The 15,903-nt window shown below is 39.0% G+C and overlaps 1 long non-coding RNA gene across 3 annotated transcripts in view; it reads right to left on the bottom strand.

Annotated features, from left to right (window-relative positions):
- LOC101486930 (uncharacterized) overlaps window positions 1–15,903 on the bottom strand; it is a 217,470-nt gene that overhangs the window by 77,549 nt on the left and 124,018 nt on the right. The window lies entirely within an intron of this gene.

Here is a 15,903-nt window from a genome sequence, read left to right as displayed (position 1 = left end):
TTTTCTTCCACTTATCCAGTTGAAGGTTGCCAGGCGGCAGGAGGCCAGGTACATCCTGGACAGACTATTGCAGGTGCTAACTTGCTAATAATTTAGCAACTGTACTGTGTTTCACGATTTCAAAACACCTTCTTATTGGTGATAGCATCCTGCATATAATACTCTACAAGTAAAAACCGACTCTAAAAGGTGTATGTACGAATACATTTGGGATATGGATATATAAGGAATCTGTAGAATGGAAAGGACAAATAAATAAGGATAAAAAAAGTTTTGCACAACTCCTTTTTGGCTTAATCGTGGCTTTTTTCCTGCCTTAGGTTTTAAGATCACAGGTGTGCTGACAAGTTTCAGTCACAGGTTTCACCTGATGAGGTCAACAATTCACCGTCAACTGAATCAGCCGTCAGACAGGGCCAAAGGTTACATCCAGCACCGCAGCAGTGTAGACTACTGTTTCTCCAAAGTTTTCAGGTGTGGATGTAAATGTCAGTAAACATAGACACACACACATACACACAAACTTTCTTTCTGTCACACACACACAATAAATAAAAGGAATACTTGCGAAAACATGCAGTATTTAAACAATATGCACATGTATGCATACTCCCTAAGCAAAAGCACAGACAAACTGGCAGGAGACAAACATGCTCTTCTTTCGACAGTTCATAGCTTTAACTGTTAATCTATGATTATAAAATATTCAAAGTACATTAGAGTTTTTAAATCCCCACAAGCGATTTATAAAAGCAGTTATCCTATAAAGGACACAAAAAGTATAATAAAAAACACTTTATTTTGCCTTTGCCATTTTTAACACATTTTGGAATTTTCGGAAGCTCCTACATCCACCTCATTCGTCAGCTGTTTGTCCTAAAACGTGATATTTGCAGCATTTCTGATGATGTTTGCATGTAAAAACTATGTCGAGACATACAGAACATTCTTCAGGTGGCTCGGCTCTGGCAGAGGATTTTTGTCCAGAGACGTAACGTTTATCCTCTCAGTGTTGTTGCTTTTTAACAATGTATAACATACAGCATACAGAATTGTGCTTTTTAGTGAATGTGGCTTGGACTGGAGCCTATCTGAGGTGGAGTACACCCCAGCAGGTCTAGTCACTTTCTTGATTTAAAAAAAAATAACAAAAATCTTCATTTATTGTGAAGAGACGAACAAGATCTTTGCTTCAAACCAATATTCTCTAAATAATATTTCTGTGTAAAGTTTATTGCTTGTAAACATTAAAGTGAAATGCTTTGTAGCTTATTCTGGATGGTGTGCTTTATGTTAAATTTTCTGTGTGATTCTGTTTCTGAGTTATTAATCTTGCTTCGGGCTGGAGTGAGCACACAGGACAAAAACCTCTGCAGTCCCTCTGTACACAGTCTGCACACCATGAAGCAAACAGAAGTGAGCAAAAAGCTGTTGAACAAGGCAGAGCCATTAAGAACTTTAAGAGTCACACATTTTAACAAAATGTGTTTGTTAAAAGAGGAGCAAATATGCAATAACAGTTACAAATAAATGCTAATGTTGCTCTATGTTTTCAGAGTTTGTTAAAGAGAATGCTATTTCCCCCCTTGTAGTTATTTAAAAGTAATGAAAGTATTTTAAATAAATGTAATAATTGCTAATTAAATTATCTAAAACACCCAGAGGCTGCTAACTTACACTAAGTAACAAATTCCATTTACAACTTAAGAACATCAACACACAAACACTTATTGTTTCGTGACCTTTTCAGATACACCTGAAAACACGCAAACCACAATCACACTCTTTGTCGCTCTTATCAATTACCTTACTGCTATGTAATTTGAGAAATGTGGGGTTAACAGCTGTTTTACACATCAAACAGAGTAGAGTTACTCAGACAGGCTATTCAGCCGCACAAAGTGCCAGTCAGAAACACTTATTTCAGGGCAAACACAGAGACAAGGTTTTGAATGCTCTGTCACTGACAGTGTGAGGAAAAGTCCCCAGTTATGGCAGTGTTGCAAAATTGGATTTGGAATTGACGGCAGAATGATAGACATGTCAGGCACAGGAAGGTAAATGCCGTCAATCTGACTTTAAAAAAAGGCTTGACGTGACTGCAACAAAGGCGGGACTGAATCACCTTGTCATTTTTGGTGTTTCTTTGTTTCTCTTTCACCTGGTTGACTGTGACTGCAGGGTCAGCTCCTCCAATGGCCCGCCGGCCAGCACCAACCTTTATGGTTTATGAGCCTGACTTCAGGTTGACCCCAAGCTGCTTGAGGCAGGGTCATGACAAGCAAGAGAAAGCCCTTAAATTAAAGAGTCAAGACAGCTTTTATTTTCATAGTGTTTTTGTTCTTTATAACAGGCCGCCTCCCTCTCTTTCACATTATTGCCATTGTCATGTCACTTTCATGGTATGATTGTCCTACATTTATAAGTTTCATCTTAAGTAACACAGAGAGCTCATATTATCTGTGATGGACCGTCAGGGAAAATGTAATAATTGCCTCAATTGACAAATTCAATAAAATCTGCTGTGTGACTGGGAAAATAATTTCCAGTGCAGATTGCCTGCTGGATTGTAATAAAGACAGACAGCTGTTGAATTTAATGACAATACTCGGTCGTGTGAATGAAAACCACAATTTTAGATGGAATTTAGAACAAACCCCTCTGCAGGCTGAGGATCCTTTTCAGTGCAAAGTGCATGTTTACCCTTTTACCATGTTCTCATTATGATCAGCGTGATTTAAACAATATGTACAGCGGCACAAAAGAACAAAACATTTAGCATACTCAGGGTTTGGAATGACCTTTATCATTTATTAACAGTCATAAACAAAGACAGTCTGACTTGGTAATGTATAAAAGTTGTGCTTTTTATCCCTCTGTTAAGAACACTAATTACCTAAAGAGAAGGCTGGAATTGAAGTGAATCCTTTGAGGTTAGTGGCTATAACATTCTTGAGAAACAACAGCTTCTATTATTTATTTCTTATGGTTACTTATAAGATTAAGGATGATGCATTTTGGACCACTTCACTCTAAACTTTTATAGGTCAACAATACTTATGGGATGCTTATAAATCAAAACCCTCTTCAAGTCCTGGCAAAGCATTTCAGCCAGGTCAAGATCAGGGTTCTTGCCTTGGTTATTTAAACCCAGAGGATTTAAGGCTCTTGTCACATGCCTCTGACAGAAAACTGGGGGAATTAACTGACATTTGGATCCAACAGTATCATGTGACCTACAATTCTTACTTTGGTCTGATTGCTCCCAAGAGCTTGAAGCATGCCTAAATTCATCATGGGAAAATTTAATTCTGGTGCACTTGATTATTAGGTTCATTATTTGGTTCAGTTTCTAATAATAATAATAATAATAATAATAATAATAATAATAACCTAATAATTAAGGTTGTCAGGGGAAATAAAACCATCCGGAAAAAGCTGGTAGAACTGCTTATTGTGACAATATTTTGTGACACATATTCTAGTTGTACCTTTTTGTGCTGTACGTCTAGTATTTATCAAAGCTAAATGATATGCCCTTCTGCTGTAGACATATCATCATATGACAGGGACATGATTTGAGCAGACAGACACAAACAGTATTCAAAACAGACACAAAAGTACAGTTAAATTGAATTTGTCCTCTTCCTAATAATCAAATCTGGACCAGGATTTATGTGCATCCCTCTAATGTCCAGCTGTCTCTCTTGATGTTTGTTTTCCCTTGATTTTCAGCTCCATTTATGTCCTCAGCTGCCCCACAAGATAGTCTGATATCAACCTGAAACTTCAGTCTTTCAGTACATTTTACTTTTAACCCCAAAATGACAAAATCATGGGAGTGGTTTCTTTAATACACTAATGGTCTAAAGTAGACAGTTACCACATGGGTATGTCATATAGCTCAAATATCAGATTAGTTACTAGCATTTCAAATTCATCCCTGTAGACTGAATGAGGCAATGAGTTAAATATGTAGGGGTTTTAAATATTAATTGCCTTTAATTAAAAAAAAGACTATACTTTTTGGTTTCCTATGAATGGACTCTTTAAACTTGTCTGCTACTTTGTTTAAAACTCTTTAATAGTATAATTTCTCTCTTGTAATTTGTCAAAACGTGTTAAACTGTGGGAACATTTTTTCTCGTTCACAGCATTTCTTGGAAAGTGTTAAAGTAACATTTAAAGATTGGAAATTGGAAATCCTGGAGCCATTGTGTATTCTTGGACCTGCTCGATAGTGAAGTTGACTTTTTTCTGCTATTCTGCTTAAACTTTATCTCTCTTATATGTCAAGTGTTTGAGCCTCAAATGGTTAAAAGTGATTTTACAGTGATTATTATGTAAATGTTCTGCAAAGGTAGCATATCATAGCACTCTCCCAAGGCAAAATACCTTTTTAAATTGACCAATGAGAGGTAGAATGTGCAATTTCTGCATTCTCAACAAAATACTTTATGTAATACATTGATACTTTTCCATGATGGTGGGCAAGAGTCATTTTAGTTATAGTTCAAGAATCAAACAGCCTACCCACTCAAGTAAAATACTCAGCACCACAGGAGCCAAGGGTGGCCTGTAAAATGATACACAGCCATGGTACAGTGCTTGTGCTAAGTGCAAACAGCTACTTCAAAAATTGCATATACAGTAGTAATATTTCCTCAAAGAATGTATGAGAAAGACATCTTTTGTTTTTGTGTTTGCACATTATTCCAGGACATTTGCCTTTGCTGTTTTTAATGAGCACATTTAATAGCTAATTGGGAGATTAGCCTCCTTGCCTGCAGGCTGGAAATTGTGTCCCCTGCTGTGCTGTTTGGTGTTCAAATACAAAGCTCAGACAGTCATGCCTCTCAGCTTTGGTCTGAACTCATTCTTCACTCTATCAGTCTGCAGAGAAATGAATCTTGATCCAGAGCAACAGGAATTAACTGGAAAATTCTGCATTTGTATACAAAGAGAGTGCCTTTGTCAGGAGCTTTTCATGGACGAAAAGCTTTCTCTGCTATCTGGTCAGCCATAGCTATCTCTGGACACCACTAAGTCTTGGGCTGCTTTGCATTCAAAGTGATGGTCAATGGATCCATCACATCAACAAGTGATGAAAGAATTGATTTGTCTGAATGTAAACTGAAACAAATTTCATTATGAGGATAGCTCCTCAATAGCCCACAAAAATGTCAGATAGCGTCATGCGGTTAACTTTGTAAAGATCAGATCAGGGCTATAAAGACAAAATAGTTTTATTTTATTTTTTCAAATGAAAGAATTTTAATTGACGAGTTTTATTAGTACTTTAGTATCATCATGAATTATTAAAAAAGTAGTGTTTATGCTACAGAACTGATGTTTTCTACCTGTATTATCAGTAGCTGTAATCTTCCGATTCCGTAATATTAACACTTACATAAAAGTCATTCGAGGATACTGATTGTTTCCTACAGCCTATTTTATTAAAAAAGACAGAAGGTAAAATTTATGACATTGTTGATCATCTCTGGTTTTTGCTTCGTTCTGAATCCTTTCCTGTATCTGGATCTCTCTTACAAAAGAGGTCTTAATCTCAGTGCCATTAACTGATTAAACGGAGGTTATGATAATCAGTTAAGAATATGCTTAGTTGCATATTTCTTAATTAAATCACTGAGCACCAACAACAAACAAGCAGCCTCGCACTCTTCTGTTACAAATCAATTGATGTCTTGATTGCAGAGAACAGAAAGCTGTCTAAAAAATTACATGAGGTAGGGTACATTACTCTGAATTAGCTCAGCGCCAAAGAATTTCAGACATTTTCATATTTCAGAGTGAAATGTCACTGCGTGCACTCTCTGCTGTGCAAAGCACTCAGTTTGTTCCAAACAAGACAATACAGTATTCTTCTCACGTCAGCTAGGCCAGCCAAGACATTCCTCTTTCCTCACATCCAATATTCCCTTATGGTTGACATAGAGCCACTCTCGCCACATCTCCTATCAAAGCTTCCTGTGGTGCCAACCTGCCCTGAAACTGGTGGCTTATGGGATTTGCGGTTCCTCATCACAGCTGGGTTCTCCCTCTGAGCTCCACTTAACCTCCATAGTCTACACGTCTGGGAGAGTCACAGAGGCAGTCCTAGACTAAAAATGTGAGTGTGTGTGTGGGTGTGTGTGTGACTACCAATAAAAAAGCCTTTTATTTAATGCATAACAGCATTAAAGTAGAGTATACATTCATTTGACATGTAAACACACACACACATGTTCAGGCTTTAGATATGATCCAGGATTTGAGCTTCTTTTTTCCCTTTCACAATTTCCTCCACCATGTTGGTTATAAAATCTCTGCAACACCACCAGTAGCTCTATATTGGCTATGTATGGCTTTTCACAGAGCCTCCAAGCTTGGCTTTTCTGAACAGTTTTACAAGTGTGTGGGAATCATCTTATACATCCTCAGTAAACTCGGATTAGGCCTGAGGATTTAGGCCATATCTAGATAGAAAGCATAGCTTGAGCTGCATCTTTGCAGAGCAGCAGCTTCATTACTACCTCTGTATCCACACTGTAGGTATAGTTATATTAGTGTGAACAAAACGCAGAAAAGTAAAAGAAAGTGAGAAGTGATGTCTGACTGACACAAGCGCTACAAGACACATGAACGTGCATTGAGCAGAGATCCTTAGGATCATTTATGGATCTTTATTGTTTGTCCTGCAAATCCCGCAGATTCCCAACTGTATTGAAAATTGAGAATTAAAAGCTAAGTCTGCAGCTTAATTCTTAAACAGTTTTTTTTTTCTCCACTGGTGCTTTATCGCTTTTGAAAGAAATCACTGCCATAAAAGTATAGCATTGCATATAGCATTGTATTTAATCTGCAACACTGCCAGGACCCAAGGTTTCCAAGCAACACTGTGCCCAGCTGGTCACACCGACTCCACTGACTGCTTTTTTTTCTCCATATTGCATCCTGTTGTTGTCTCTTCCACAGTTATGGGATGCACACGTATACACGTATATCAACTAGATGTAAAAAGCAGCATGATTCATCAGACAAATACATCGTGTTCTGTTGCTCTATTGTTCACTTGTACAGTGCTTATTGTAATGCACATCAATCCAATTTTACTTATATTTCGCATAGTCACAACATTTTCTTCAGGGTGCTAACCATGTAGGTAGTCTTGGTGGTGTAACGGTTCACCGTGGACTCGTTCACCTGTTCGTGGTGAACACCTTAAGGTTTTTAACAATTCGTGCTCCTCACAGAATTCAGTGAACTTTGGGTGCTGATAATTCTCACCAGTGGTCGTTTCTTTGGTAGGGACTATCTACTGCATACAAGGACACCCCATAAGACTGAGATCAGACTATTATACTGCACATTTACTGAGTAAAATAAGTACTTACTTTCTATTTAATATATCCAACCCCATTGTCATCAGTTTTTAATTTTTTGCTTTATAGTCACTTCAATTTAAGAAAACAGAAAAACACAAAGAGCTGACTTTTAATAGCATTGCTTGCGTGCGTGTGTATAATTGGGAGCTCCGTTTCGAAGCAGTTTAAATATGAATATTAACATAACATTTGGCAGTGATGTATGCATGTGTGCTGTATCTCAAGTGTTTTGATTATTTCCCGAGACCGCACCGTGTTAGACATCAGCCGTTATGGTAATCCTTGTAAACCACTTTAGAACCTGGAGAAAAAAAAAGTGCCAACTGAATTTCTAAAACAGGAATTTAAAAAAATGCTGTTCCATATCTTTTCCCCAGCAACGTTAAGTAGGAGACTGCTGTCTTCAGAGAAACACGCCACTCTTACAGGACCGGCACAGGCACTCATCTTTGAACTACCCCAGTTGCTCCCACAAATGAGACTGATAGGTGGGCCCCGGGGGTGCATGGGAAGCACAATGCCTGCTGATTGGTAGTACTTACTGACTCAGTACTTTGGGATGAATATGGAGAGCTTTTTGACAGTGCCCCTGAAGATAAAATGAAAATTAGTTGCTCACTTCACCAGCTGTACAGTTTGACTAAATCACAATTCTATTTGTGGTCTTGACAATTATTGTGAGGTCTATATAGACCTGGATAGAGCACAGACAATTCGGCACTACTTGACTTTAGATTCTAAGCCTACTGCTTTTCTGTCAGCCAAGAATGCTACAGAGTGACTGGATTTTGACATCAGCTGCCTGAAAATTCAGCTTTAACCTTTTTTTTTCTATTTATACAGCATGTTGTGCTCAAATCTGTGGAGGTTGTTCTCAATGGAATAAGCCACAAATAAAAAAACACCACACACACATCAAAATGTAACTGTGCATTTCATTATGATCATTTGGGCTTCTTTTCATTGTATTGCTGAAATTTTGACATTTGACACAAACAACTGTGCTCTGAAATTTCTAGACTCTTCTATTCCCCACCCACCATTTCTGTATAAACCAAATGTATGTTTCATTATTAATGCGTATATTTATTTCGTTTCTCATGTATGTGCATGAGAAATGCTCTCAGACGCAGATGCTCCTCTCTAGTTTCAGCAACACATGGCCGAGAACTTTGCCAAAGTTTGCTATAGCCGGCTTGAATACTTTATATTCCTTGCTCTGTGTCCATATGTGGGCGTGGAACAGCTGTGATGAGACAAGCCTGGGTCCCAAGTGACAGAGTCTGCAGAATGTGTGTACAGTTTTCACCCACGCCCCCTCATGGCTCTCCATTTCCTGCACAAAACTAAAAATTAAAAAAAAGAAAGAATGTCATTGAGAACAAGTAGCTTTGATTGCCACGGGGCCTTTCAAACGTTTTTTTCTAAACATGCAATTTTCACATGCGAGCTTCAACTCGTCCCTTCCTAAGTGCGCCTACATTAAAGTACTGGGCATGAGCAAAACGAGAAAATCTTCCCTAACAGCAAAGAGTTAAAAAAAAAACACATGAAAGAGGAGCACAACCAGTCTTCAAAGCAATATCAAGTTTCTGTTAAAAACGTTGAATTCTGTCATTCATCGCGATATAGGTATGGGAATGGGTAGTAAGTATTCTACTATCCATCCGTTGTCTTAACCATTCCAATTTCAGGGTCACAAGGTGGGCTGGAGCATATCCCAACTAACTTTAAGCAGGGCATACACTGTGCGATTTTTTCAGTCGCGTTATTCAGCTCCTGCTCAAACTGTACAACTGAATCGCAGGGGTAAGAAGTTCATAGGTCACAAGGCATGTTCTCACACTATACAGCCTGATGCTCCGATGTGACCTGAGTGCTCACACTGTGCGTCCATACACAACTGCACACACGCTGCACTGGCATGCTGCTCCGTCTTTTTCACTTCCATTTCTGTGTTTGCGCATGCACAGTGTGAGAGGTTGCGTTAAATCGGCCAGTGGCACTTCTTCAACGGTGCGCTAACCTCACAAGGGGCGACCAGAATTTCAAACACGTTTGATTTTCTTGTGACCATACAATTGTTGATCGGGAGTTGGTCGTGAGGCGTTAATCGCTTCTCATTACCTCATGTATACTACACGATGCACGACACATGATTAAGGCAAAATATAGTCGCACAGTGTATGCCCAGCTTTAGATGGCTCAGTACACCCTGAACAGGTAAACATTTTATCACAGGGCTGGAAAAGAGAAATTTTATTCATGCTCAAAATTACACCTTTGGTAAAATTTAGAATCACAAATTTACCTAACAGAAATGTATTTAAACTTTTGAGTACCAGTACGCAGCAAAAACCCATGCAAACAAGCCGAGAGCATGCAAACTCCACACAAATGCCACAAAAGGCACAGCCAGCTGACAGATTCAAGGCCAAGACCTTCTCAATATGAGCCAGTGCCATCACCCTACTAACTAACACGTACACTTTGACTGAAAAAAGTACCTTACTCAGCTTCTTAAGAATACACAGGTTTGTCACAGGGGCAGTATCTACTATTGTATGCTTGTGGTTTGTACTTTAGGGGAATCACTTTTGAAGCGCCGGTGACAGTTTTGTACGTTACATTATGTACATGGTAGGGGCTAGCCTGCTAGGGGCTAGCCTGCTAGGGGGGGCTTCCCACGATGAGTTTTTCTTCTTCACTCACCTTTTTCATACATCACTCTGCATTTAATCATTTGTTCTTAGTAATCTCTGGCTCTCTTCCACAGCGTGTTGTTGTTCTGTCTAACCCCAACAAGTCGTGGCAGATGGCTGCTCCTCTCATCGACCTGGTCTTGCAGCAGGTCTCCCTGTTAAAATTGAGCTTTTCCTTCTCACTGTCGCCAAAGTGCTTGCTCATAGGTGGCCATCTGATTGTTGGGGTTTTCTGTGATAGTGTAGGGTCTTTACCTTAACATATAAAATACTCTGAGGCAACTGTTGTTGGGATTTGGTCCTATATAAATACAAGTGAATTCAACTGAACTGATTATTGACCATTAATTATTCATATAATTTCATGAAAATAAACACTACACTTGAAACACAGTCAGGTTGTCTAGTCCTGGCATGTCATTTAAGTGAAAAATAGCTACAGAGACCAAAGCAATTTTATTCATCAGACTGTAAAAATAATTATTTCCGTTGTGAAGTGGTGCAATTTCAGTATTGGTGTCAAATGAAATTAACCACTAACTTTACTATTACTATATAACTAGCAGCTACACCGGGTCAAAATAACGTTTTTCTGACTGTTTATACAGTAGCCAAATATATTAAACACAGTGTACTAATACAGTCGGCATGAGACAATTTGCATTTCAAGTAAAACTGTACAGGCTTATCTATTTCACAATTTTTTTTACCTGACTTGACTAAGTTCTGGTAAAATATGAGGATAGTATTTTTCACCATTCACACCCCCATGGATCTTTTTGTAAGTAGTTGACAATAACCCGGATTCCCTCAAGCTGCACCAATCCCCCACCATGCAGGAAATAGGACATTCCTTCTGCTGGCTCGAGTCGCAGAGGAAATAGAACAAAATACTTCAGGAATAGCAAGAGGAGGTCATCACAGCAGCTGATTTCATTGTTCCTGACAATGCTGAAGTAGTGCGAATGGAGCATGGAAATACCATTTTATTTCCATTCTGTAAGGAACAATCAAGTCACACTGATTTCTTTCACACTTTGTTTTAAAAGACTATGTGCACAGTTTGATGTAAGGTAATTATTACACTGCTGGGAAACGTATACTCTATATGGAAACGCTCTTAATTGTAAAAAGAGCATGTTTGGCCCAATATCTAATGTTGGGAGCTGTCTTGCTTTCAAAATATCTCTTCTGAAAATCCAAAGAGTTTATTTGCTTAATCTTATCATCATAGCAGTCTAAATTATTGAACTTACTCAAAATACAAACCATAAAGTTAATATAATTATGATTTCAGATCACACTGACTTTCAAAAAGGGGAAAAACATGACAGTTCTGACTCTTTGGTGGAAGTGAATGGTGTAACTTTAAAGTTGGTCTAAGACAGACTTTCTGTGTTACAGATAAGCAGATAAGCACCGCAAACTGATGTGATTAACTTCTGACATGTGCTCATAATACTAATGCGCTTATAATTTCAGAATATTATATGGTAAAATAAATTGCATAGTGTCTGTATTTCCCCATATTAAAGGTTAATTGAATGTATGATTTGCTCAAAGCTTCCAACTTCCAACTGTGGGATTTTGGCATGTAGGTACCAGATGCTGTGCTGATGGCAGAAAACCTCAAATGTGAAGCACTGGCATGAGACCAACCTGGAATTAAATTTTATGTCCCTCAAACAAGGTGTTTAACTGTTTGAGGTGTAATTTTCCCAAGAAAACAGCAGTACGGCATTCCTTTTACTGTTTAACTTCTGGTATTATGCCAGACGAAAGAGAGAAAACAAGACAGAGTTAGAGCAGAATGTTGGGTGTTGATTAAATGTGGCATTATCCACCTATACTGCATACTAAGTGTCTGGCAAAGTTGGTGGAGCAGAGCTGAAGTAGAGTGGAGTTAAATTCTTCACTTACTGATTGGCTTCTCATTCATTGCCCGCTGTCTGTAACTCGCTGCTACTTCGTCTGCACAGACCTACTGAAAAGAGCTTTTTTCGCATGTTCAGCATAAAACAAATTTCCCACGTGTGGGACTAATAAAGGTTATCTTATCTTATAACGTTGGCTCCGAGTGTCTAGACTTACTTGCAGTTTGTAGAGATTTGTAAAAAAAAAAAGAAAAAAAAAAAAGAAATACCTACCTGGGAGGCGGGGCTTTCAGCTATCAGGTTCCTATTCTTTGGATCTAGCCTTTAGCTTACTAGAGTTTGGAGGCAACATCTCTATCCTTAGGAAAAGGCCTCCTTTTGGATAAAGCTCAGACTCTGGGTTAACTTATGTGGCAGTTAATACTTTCTTAGCTATGGGCAAATACTTTTACTGTGGCCACTCTGCATTTCGTCCCTCAAATGAACTTTAGAATTCTATATTAATTAGTCCAAGTTTCCCAAAACACTAAGAAAAAAATGTACAACAAAAATCACTTGTGCAATTGGCCATTCCTCAACTGTAGACTAAACTGAAAACACAGGGTGGGTTTAGCAGTTAACAAATGTGAATACTTTGGAATGACTTGTGTGAAAGGGGCACCTTAGTGTATCTAGCTCATTCAAATAACTTGCATAAAATATATGAAATAAATAGCTCCACGGTGGCACAGTGGCTCCTTTGTGCATGAGGTTTGCATGTTCTCCCTGTGCCTACATGGCATATGGCTTTCTCCTCCTAAGACATGCATATTATGTAAATTAGGTTAATAGGTTAAAAAGCGAGTAACTTGTATTTTAAACATACTTTCAAACATTTCTTTATGAGAGCTTAAGAGCTTGTGTGATTCTCACCACTTTGTTGAATTCCCTTGCTCTCTGATTTTTCTTTTTCATTTCTCCTCTAATGAACCAAAAATGAGGCAAAAGTACTCTATCAAACTGAATAAGTACTAGTTTTAGTGTCATAATAATTTTATATAGCATAAAAACTCACGATCCATGCAGGCTACATGCTGTAGTGCAGAATAAATCACTGACTTCACATCAATATTCCCAGTGGGTACCCTCCTTCGATACACCATATTCGTGAAGATTACATAAACAAATTGTGATTGACCATGGCAGGGGCGTCAGTTTAGACAGCCAATCAAAACAACTCTACATGAAGTCAAAATCGCCAGGCTGAATGTTGTCACATACACAGTTGCAACGCTTCAACAGACATTTAAACAGCACGTCTGCTTCTCTGTCCCCACTCTGTTATATTGCCATGGTAAAAGGGCCTTGTAATATCGTCTTTTTGTGGAGGGGGGTGTGGGAGGGGCGAATACTGAGCTCCCTACTGCACCATGGATGGGTGCCTTCCATCCCAGCATGAGCTCAGGAGCCTGCAGTCTTTTTATATCAATATTGCTGCAAAGCCCCAGAAAATAGCTGAAAATGAAAAATGAAATAGGTGGGTTTTGTGTGTATGAGGGAAGCGTTTAAAGAGTGGGTGAGTGGCCTCGTGGCAATGGGAGAGACAAGCCTTGAGGAAGCAGCGGGACATGTGACTTCCTCCTTCTCTCTGGCCTCCAACAGATTATGCTTTTAAATGTCTCAATGCTTTTAAAGGAAGTAACATGCATTTAGAAGGAAAAAAAAATAGTCTGACACTCAGACGCCTGGTCATAATCTTTCACTGGGCAATTACAGAGACAGTTACAGAGAACATGGTAAAGCTAAAGACGTTCGTGAGTCTGCTCAGTAACCAAATAACCAATGTCTGATCTAAAAGGTCAGGTCAGTCCAAATGATTTTAGTCCCAACAGGTTTGGACGACGTCCTCGTCTGCTTCTTTGTGTCTTGAGTTGGCTGTTAAATTTGGGTGTGCCAATGTTCTTGTACACAAAAATGCTTCTGCTTGTCCAGATGTGCTGTTTGCATTCCCCGATTCAAACCTGCCTCTAAATTTTAACTGCATATTGAATTATTTTAACTTTAAGAAATAAGCTTGAAAAGACAAAAAATGTAATAAATAAAATGTAAAAATATAGTGTTTCATTCTTGGCTTCGTCAAAGAATACGCATGAAATACTGTAGTTGAAGTTTTGTGTTTTTGTTTTTATTTTTTGTGGTTACAATTATATAACATTATTCCAGCGGGTTGATCACACTGAAGAGGGCTCTCTTGACAGCTGATGAGGAGATTTAAGCTAAAGATGAATCTCTTGGGTCTGTGACAGATCTGACAATCATTAAGGACTCATAACCCCTGCCAACAGACTGTCCAATTACTCAGTAATATCCATGGTACTTGTATGTGTGCGTCTGAAAGCAACCATGCAAGGGTGTGAGTGATGGATAAAGCTGCTGGAATGACATACATGTGGGCAGGGAGATGCACACATGTGTATGTGCACATACTCGGCATGTGCTCCGCGTGTGAGTGTGTCTGTCTGTGCGTATCTGTGTGTGTAACAGCATCTGTGATGGATCAAGCTATCCCTGGAATGACATTCTTGTGGGCGAGTCTGCCTGTGTGTGCGTGTTTATAGTGGTATGTGTGTGTGAATGTATTGCTTGTGTGTGTCTGTGTGTGTGCATGATGGATCAACCTCTCTCCACAGCGGCAGGATGACAGAGAGGAGCAGAAGACGGTGAAAATGGGAGAATGTTCTAGTGCTGTGACCAGAGTTCAGATGTGTTTTGGCTCCTGAAATAAGAGAGCTTAGAGGGGGGTAAAGGGGTGGGGTGGTGGGGGTGGACTACATTCAGACAGGTGGGTAAGAAGAAAACAAAACAGTTAAAACCAATCAAGCATCATCCCCAAAACATTACACTTAAAGTAAACTCCACCAGTAAACAGTGCCTCTGTATAAGCAGATAAATATCGATAGCTATAGTTATATATAGAAAGAAAAACAAAGTTAAACAGCTAAATGAAAAAGAATACAATCAAAGAAACTTTTCAATAGAAATACTACACAATAATACTACACTACGACCAGTGTTGGGGAGTAACGGAATACAAGTACCGACGTTAAAATAAAAAATATAACTGTATTCTGTTACAGTTGCCATTTAAAAGAGTGATGTACAGAAAGCAGTTACTTTGTTGAAATGAAGGGATTACACGGCGGTCTTTTCCTGTTTCATATGTTAGGCTATGCCCTCTCTATTTCTGGTAATTCCACTCCGGTGGAAACCCAAACAAAACACACATTAAGAGGCTCTGATGCCTGTGTCTCAATTTCACGGCCCATGTCACCCCTACTTGCGGCCCGCATAATGACGTGAAGAAATATTTTTTTCAATTGTTATTCAAAAAATTATTTAATATAAAGGCAACAGGCAGAGTGTTACAGGCATAGCCCTAAAAAATGTAGCCTGATGGGCAGTGTAGTCCGTGCTGCAAGGAGAATGGACTGCCATACCCATTATGTGTCTGTGAGCGCCAGGGAGGGAGAAAAAGGAGAGTTGAAAAGTACGAGTTGTCACCGAGCAGAAACGGGAGATGGAAGCATGTAAATATAATAATAACCACTGCAGCCAAGAAGAGTGCCTGACGAGCCCAGTTGTAAGTAAGCTATTAAGACTCGACTGTACACTGTGTTTGTGTTTTCCTCCAAAGCAATAAGCTCTTTCAATGCCTCTCTCTGTCTCTCGCTAGAAAGGTTGACCCAGACAACAAAGTAAAGCTAGTTTTCGGCCACAAGCCCGACACAGAACCCGACATATTAGCCAGAGGTCCCTTTACTACGGTTCAGAGCCGCAGACCTGTTTTATATACGCACGAAATATTTTTCTATACAAGATCACTGCAAAAAGTGCAGCCTTACCTGATGTCCACCCTACTGTTACTCATTTTATATTAAGATTTACAATTCTAGTTGGTATTGG

Source organism: Maylandia zebra, linkage group LG18 (assembly GCF_041146795.1).
Source record: "Maylandia zebra isolate NMK-2024a linkage group LG18, Mzebra_GT3a, whole genome shotgun sequence".
Taxonomy (NCBI): Eukaryota; Metazoa; Chordata; class Actinopteri; order Cichliformes; family Cichlidae; genus Maylandia; species Maylandia zebra.
The sequence above is the reverse complement of the archived record's forward strand: the minus strand, read 5'-3'. Positions and strand labels throughout refer to the sequence as shown.